Source organism: Clarias gariepinus, chromosome 15 (genome assembly GCF_024256425.1).
Source record: "Clarias gariepinus isolate MV-2021 ecotype Netherlands chromosome 15, CGAR_prim_01v2, whole genome shotgun sequence".
Classification (NCBI taxonomy): Eukaryota; Metazoa; Chordata; class Actinopteri; order Siluriformes; family Clariidae; genus Clarias; species Clarias gariepinus.
Window position 1 is genome coordinate 22124022 of NC_071114.1, and position 6577 is coordinate 22130598.

Below are 6577 nucleotides of genomic sequence, written 5' to 3' on the forward strand. Positions count from 1 at the left end.
ATTAGGTGCAATCTTAGCCCAAGAGATAATCTTCCAATTAAATGCACGATATCAAGTCTAACTCTCGGGAACATAATAACAGCCCACGGACATCAAATCATAAGCTTATTACAAATCACAATCCCACAAACGTAATACATTTCCATAAGGCGTACTAACAATTGAAACATTCTCAATAGCACAACTATGCTCCAATAATGTAATAATCCCAGAAACGTGATAGCAACACCACTGGGTATCACTCGGCTTCAGAGATGTCCTAATAATTGTTTACTACTGTTGGTCGCTACTTGTCAACCTAAAACTAGTTCCGCCTGCATCCTCGTGTCTATGACTGTATCACAGCAGTCCAAGAGCACTTCCTCTCGTGTGATATTGTTTATGTATATGGTGGTTATATGGTAGGGGTTTGTCCAATACTAACCTGGCAGGGGTGACACCACGCTCAAGAAGGTGGTTCTCCCAAGGTGAGGCTCAGCCATTGCACTTAGGCTGTGCTGACTCTTGCGAACTCCTGAAATGCAGAAATTTCAACAGCGGTTCGAGCCCCAGCTATGCCTGATTGCTGCCATTGGGCCCTTGAGCAAGGCCCTTAACCCCATCTGCCTTAAGGGCACCGTATAATGGCTGGCCCTGTGCTCTGACCCCAGGCTACTAACAAAAAGCTGGGATATGCAAGGAATAAAGAATTTCACTGTGCTGTAATGTATATGTGATGAATAAAGGCTTATTTAAATTCAAATTCAAATTTCATTTGTCACATACACAGTCATACACAGTACGAAATGTAGTGAAACGCTTATACGACTGCCATTGACCCTAAAAGAGAATTAAAGTTTACAATAAGAAATAAATATGAATAAAAGAAATACGATAGAAAAATTAAATAGAAAAATGTAATTAAACTAGGAAAAATAGAACTAAAAATAAAAATAGAAATATGCTTGGAAAAATAGAACTAAAAATAAAAATAAAAATATGATGTACATAAAAATAGAAATATACTGTACAAATTGAAATATACTGTACTGGGTGTGCAAATATGCATAGAACAAAGTGTCTTTGTGCAAAGGTTATTAAAGTGTCTATGTGCACTGGTCCAGGATGTAAACGTAAACATGTAGTGTAGTTGTGAAGGTAGGTGTGAAAAGTTATTAAAGTGTCTTTGTGCAATGGTCCAGGATGTAAACGTACAACATGTAGTGTAGATATGAAGGAAGGTGTGCGTGTAATTGTCCATAGTGTCCATGGATGTAAAAGATTGATTGATTGATCAATTATGAAAAGATTGTGTTAGTTCTGCATACTGGTGTGGTTGTGGTTGAGAGACCTTATCGCCTGCGGGAAGAAGCTCCTCCTCAGTCTCTCTGTGTTGGCCTTCAGGGAGCGGAATCGATTCCCAGACCGCAACAGAGTAAACAGTCCGTTGTTGGGGTGGCTGAGGTCCTTCACGATCTTCCTGGCCTTGGTCAAGCACCGCTTGCTGTAGATCGAGTGCAGGTCAGGGAGCTCGATGCGGATGATGCGCCCAGCCAATCGCACCACCCTCTGTAGAGCTCGTCTGTCCTGCATGGTGCTGTTCCCGAACCAGGTCGTGATATTTCCCGTCAGGATGCTCTCTATGGTGCAGGAGTAGAAATTCCTGAGCACCTTGGAGGGCAGTCTAAAGTCTCTCAAGCGTCTGAGGTGGTAGAGACGCTGCCGGGCCTTTTTTACCACGGTGTTGATGTGACAGGACCATGCCAGGTCCTGCGTGATGTGAACACCGAGGTATCTGAAGCTGTCCACTCTCTCCACTGGGCTCCTGTTGATGACGGGGGTCTGGTAGTTCCTCACCTGCTTTGTACTGAAGTCCACTATCAGCTCCTTTGTCTTACTGACGTTCAGGAGGAGATTGTTCCTCTGGCACCAGTTCTCCAGATTTCCACCCTCCTCCAGGTAGGCCGTCTCATCGTTGTTGGTGATCAGGCCCACCACAACAGTGTCGTCAGCAAACTTGATGATGGTGGTGGAGTTGGTAGTGGCCACGCAGTCGTGGGTGTACAGAGAGTACAGCAGGGGGCTCAGAACACAACCCTGGGGGGCTCCAGTGCTGAGAGTGAGGGAGGCTGAGACATGTCCGCCCATCCTTACTGCCTGTGGTCTGCCAGTCAGAAAATTGGAGATCCACTGACACATTGATGAGCTGAGTCCCAGGTGCTTCAGCTTGGTGGTAAGTGTGGAGGGAATTATGGTATTAAATGCAGAGCTGTAGTCGATGAAGAGCATTTTCACATAAATCCCCCCCCCCCCGAGTGTCCAGGTGAGTGAGAGATGTATGGAGGAGATGAGAGATTGCATCGTCCGTGGAACGGTTTGGATAAGCGAACTGTAGTGGGTCCAGTGTGACTGGTAGTGAAGAGATGAGGGCTACAGGGCGATAATCATTGAGGGAAGCAGGATGAGGTTTCTTTGGGACAGGAACAATGATGGACTCTTTGAAGCATGTGGGGATCACCGACTGAGATAAAGAGATGTTAAATATCTCAGTGAACACAGGTGCTAGCTGGTCTGCGCAGGCTCTGAGAATACGGCCTGAGATGCCGTCTGGTCCTGCTGCTATAAGAAGTGTTGCACTTCTATTGTAGGTTACACCCCTTAATTCTCACTTTTCTGCGAACAGAAGCAGCATTAACAAACCCTGAAAACTGTGATAGTTAATGTACTGTACAGAACACTCCATATATTTTCTTCTTTTTTTTATGTTTTGAACTCAATGTTACAAAAATGCTTCCGTAATTAATTTTTTAATTTATATACCTGGAAAATGTTGACAAAGTTTTACAAAAGGTTTTTAAAAAGTAAATCACATTTAATTGGAGGAGTGACAATTATATTGTATATGTAGGGCAGGGCAATACTAGAAAAAATTATATTACAAAATGGATCATTAGAGATCCAAAGACACAATTATAGGAAAAGAAAGAAGACCATCCTTCAAATAAAAAAAGAAAAACTTCTATAAACAAACTAATAACCATAAGTGATGATGTTTTTTTTTGTTGTTGTTGTTTTTTTTAAGTGAAGCAACAATTAGAAACCAGGGAGGAGAATTAGTACACCCAATAATTCAGTAATATTTAGAAGCGGTTTTAACAAAAGTAATTTAAAGTAAACTTGTTCTGAAGGAGTCTCTCTGAAGGAGTATTGGAGAAATTTTGGTCCTCTCTACTTTCCAATATTTTTATAACGTATTTTTATACAGTATTTATGCTTAAGTTTAGTCACTTATACACATCTCTCTTAGGGTTCAACCACCGTATGTCTGTGGGATTGAGGTCTAGACACCTTAACTATTTTCATCTTTAGTCATTTAGATGATGATATCCTGGTGCGCTTGGGATTGCCCTGTTGCATGCTACCAATTTTGGTAGTCATGCTACCATATTCTTTTTGGATAATCATATGGCCATGCTTCCTTAGACATCCTTCCATAAAACTCATCCCAGTTCATTTTTTTCTGATTTTACTGTCAGGAAATTAAATATTTATTATGCTCACAGTTGTTTGTAGGTTACATGACATAGGTAGCTCTTGAGTTTGTCTTTTTAATATTCCATTGTTTTTTGTTACACATTGGCCTACAGTACGCGAGAAACAGGTGATGTCAAATGTTCAGGCTGATAATTAGTATACTGGTGATGTTGAGGAAATAAGGTTGCTGCTGAGGTTATTACATAATGAACCAATTTCTCAATTTAATAATTAATCACTTTGCAGTCTGCTGGAGTATAAAAGATTTGTTCCCTTTTCTTTGTAATTTACATAATAATAATTCATTTATTGTTTATTTATTAAATAAGGGGTGGCTCAAGACTTTTGCACAGTCCCCTATATCATATTTAATCTATATATAATCATATAATGTGTTCTCCAAAACTTACAATGACAGTTTCCTGTTCATTGTCCAATCTGTTATGCCAAACGCATATCCAGAGAGCAGAAGTGGCTCTTTTTTCAGGTACAAGTTCCTCATCTTTTAGTTGGGCAGACGCCTCTTCTGTATTAGGACATTACGGGGACTTTCTCTTTCTGTCATGCTTCTCCATTCTTGTGTTTGTTTTATATAGCACCCTACTAGTAGCACCAAGCACAGTAAATCGACTGCTAAGGCATTTGACACATTGGTGATATATCGGAAAATATCTATCAATAGACATGTTTCTATTTGAAATGTATCATAAAATCACACTGCCCTAGTTGCATGCATGCATTAAGAGAAGTATATGACAGTTGGGTCAGCTTTCCCCTAATAATAGTACAATCCTAATTAAGTAATAAAGGAAACTTTTAACTGCACTTGGACAAAAATGTATTTACTATAAAGTGTAAAGAAGAGGCATAATATAAACAAGTTCAGCATCCCTTAAAATAATAATTAATTAGACTACAAATAATATTTATTCATTTATCTTCTACACCACTTATTCTGTGTACAGGGTAGCAGGGGTGTGGAGCCTTGGTGCACAAGGCAGGGTACCAATCCATCGCAGGGCACTCACACATCTACAAACATACTATGGGCAATTTGGGAATGCCAATCAACCTAATCTGCATGTGTATAAAGAACATTCAAACTCCATGCACACAGACCCAAGGCGGGAATTAAAACCAGACCCTGGAGCTGCGGGGCCACAATGCTAACCACTTTGCCACTGTACCCCCCCACAAACATATAGTTAATAGATTATTTATATTTTATTTATATATTTTAGTACTACTTGCAGTACCTGTCATTGATGGGAAAAGCGTTTGTAGAAATAGGTAAAAGATTTAAGCAAAAAATATGCTGATCACTTTAATGTAATTAGTGATATTATTATTTCTGGTTGAAGCCCATTTACATGTCTGCCTGTCTTTCGGTACGGCAGTATTCTCTGTCTAACTTATTAATACAGAGAAATAAAATTTTGTAAGGTTCAGTATCTTATGCTTTGTTTATGCTAAGTTGTACTTGTTTTGTAATCAGCCAAGTACACCCACTGTTTAGTAATCGGAGAGTAAATCACAGTAGATCTGATAAAGATTAAGTTTGTGATTAAATTTAATGTCTTTAACCAACACTGGAGCGTTAAATTTCTGTCGTTAAAATATTAACTTATCCTAGTAAAAATATTTAGTTTTTCTAATTAATATCTATTGGCGCAGGTGTTTGTTTATACTGAGCAAGTAGCTTATTAGTAACTTATTTTAAAGTAGATTATTAAATCCACCACATAACTATTCATAACATCGTATATTTAATCACCATTTTGATTTCACTTATGGTGCAGGTTAAACTTCAGGCAAGTACTAAGTACTACAAAAGTTTTATTAAATACTGTCCTGCCAGTTTTGCTTGACACTGTGACAAAATTTAACTGGACAGAAAAACAGACACAAAATGTTCTGAGATTAATTTCTGGTCCTCCAATGTATATGAAATGTAAAGATATTCAATTCCATTCAATTTTATTTGTATAGTGCTTTTAACAATTGTCATTATCGCAAAGCATCTTTACACAATCGAAAGAATTTAGGTTTGTATGGAATGTGAATGTGTATGAATCAAAATGGTTAGATAGTCCCTGATAAGCAAGCCGAGGGCGACAGTGGCAAGGTAAAACTCCCTGAGATGGCAATAGGAAGAAACCTTGAGAGGAACCGGACTTAACAGGGAACCCATTCTCAATTGGGTAAAACAGACAGAGAGAGGGGAAGAGAGAGGGGGGAGAGAAAACAGGAGAGGGGAAAACAGAAGAGAAGAGATAATAGTAAGATATGGTCACAGTTACGTAATGTATAAGGTAAATGTATATTTAGTGTAGCGTGCAAGAAGGGACTTCGGCTAAACTAACAGCATAACTAAAAGGGAAAGCCAGAAGGAAAAACAGACATGAAGGTTCCTGAGATGTAAAGCAACTAATCACCTTACCGTCAAGAAACCTGAGTGATTAATGAGAGTGGGGAAAACAGCATCTAAACATAACAGTTCACCATAATATTCTACATCCATGAGTCCCCCAAATCTGCTCCTTTACCTAAGGAAAATCTATTTACAAAAATGCTTAGCGAAATAAATAGGTTTTTAGCCTGGAGTTAAACACTGAGACTATGTCCAAGTCCCGAACACTATTTGGAAGGCTATTCCATAACTTTGGGGCTTTGTAAGAAAAAGCTCTGCCCCCAGCTGTAGTTTTCATAATACGAGGTACTGACAAGCAGCCTGCATCCTTTGATCGACGTAGGCGTGGCGGATCGTAAGACACTAGCAGTTCACTCAGATACTGCAGCATAAGACCATTTAATGCTTTATATATCAAAAGTAGTATTTTAAAATCAATGCGGAATTTCACAGGAAGTTAATGAAGTGAAGATAAGATAGGGGTAATGGGCTGGTGCTAGTGAGGACTCTCGCTGCTGCATTCTGAACTAACTGAAGCTTGTTTATACACCTAGTTGAACAACCAAACAGTAAGGCGTTACAAAAGTCCACCCCAGAGGTGATAAAAGCAAGAACTACATTTTCTGCATTGTTTAGTGACAAGATATTCCTTAA

The 6577-nt window shown here is 39.2% G+C and overlaps 1 pseudogene; it reads left to right on the top strand.

Annotated features, from left to right (window-relative positions):
* Positions 1-416: 416 nt before the first annotated feature.
* LOC128543507 (uncharacterized) lies at positions 417-543 on the top strand (annotated as a pseudogene).
* The last annotated feature ends 6034 nt before the right edge of the window (positions 544-6577 follow it).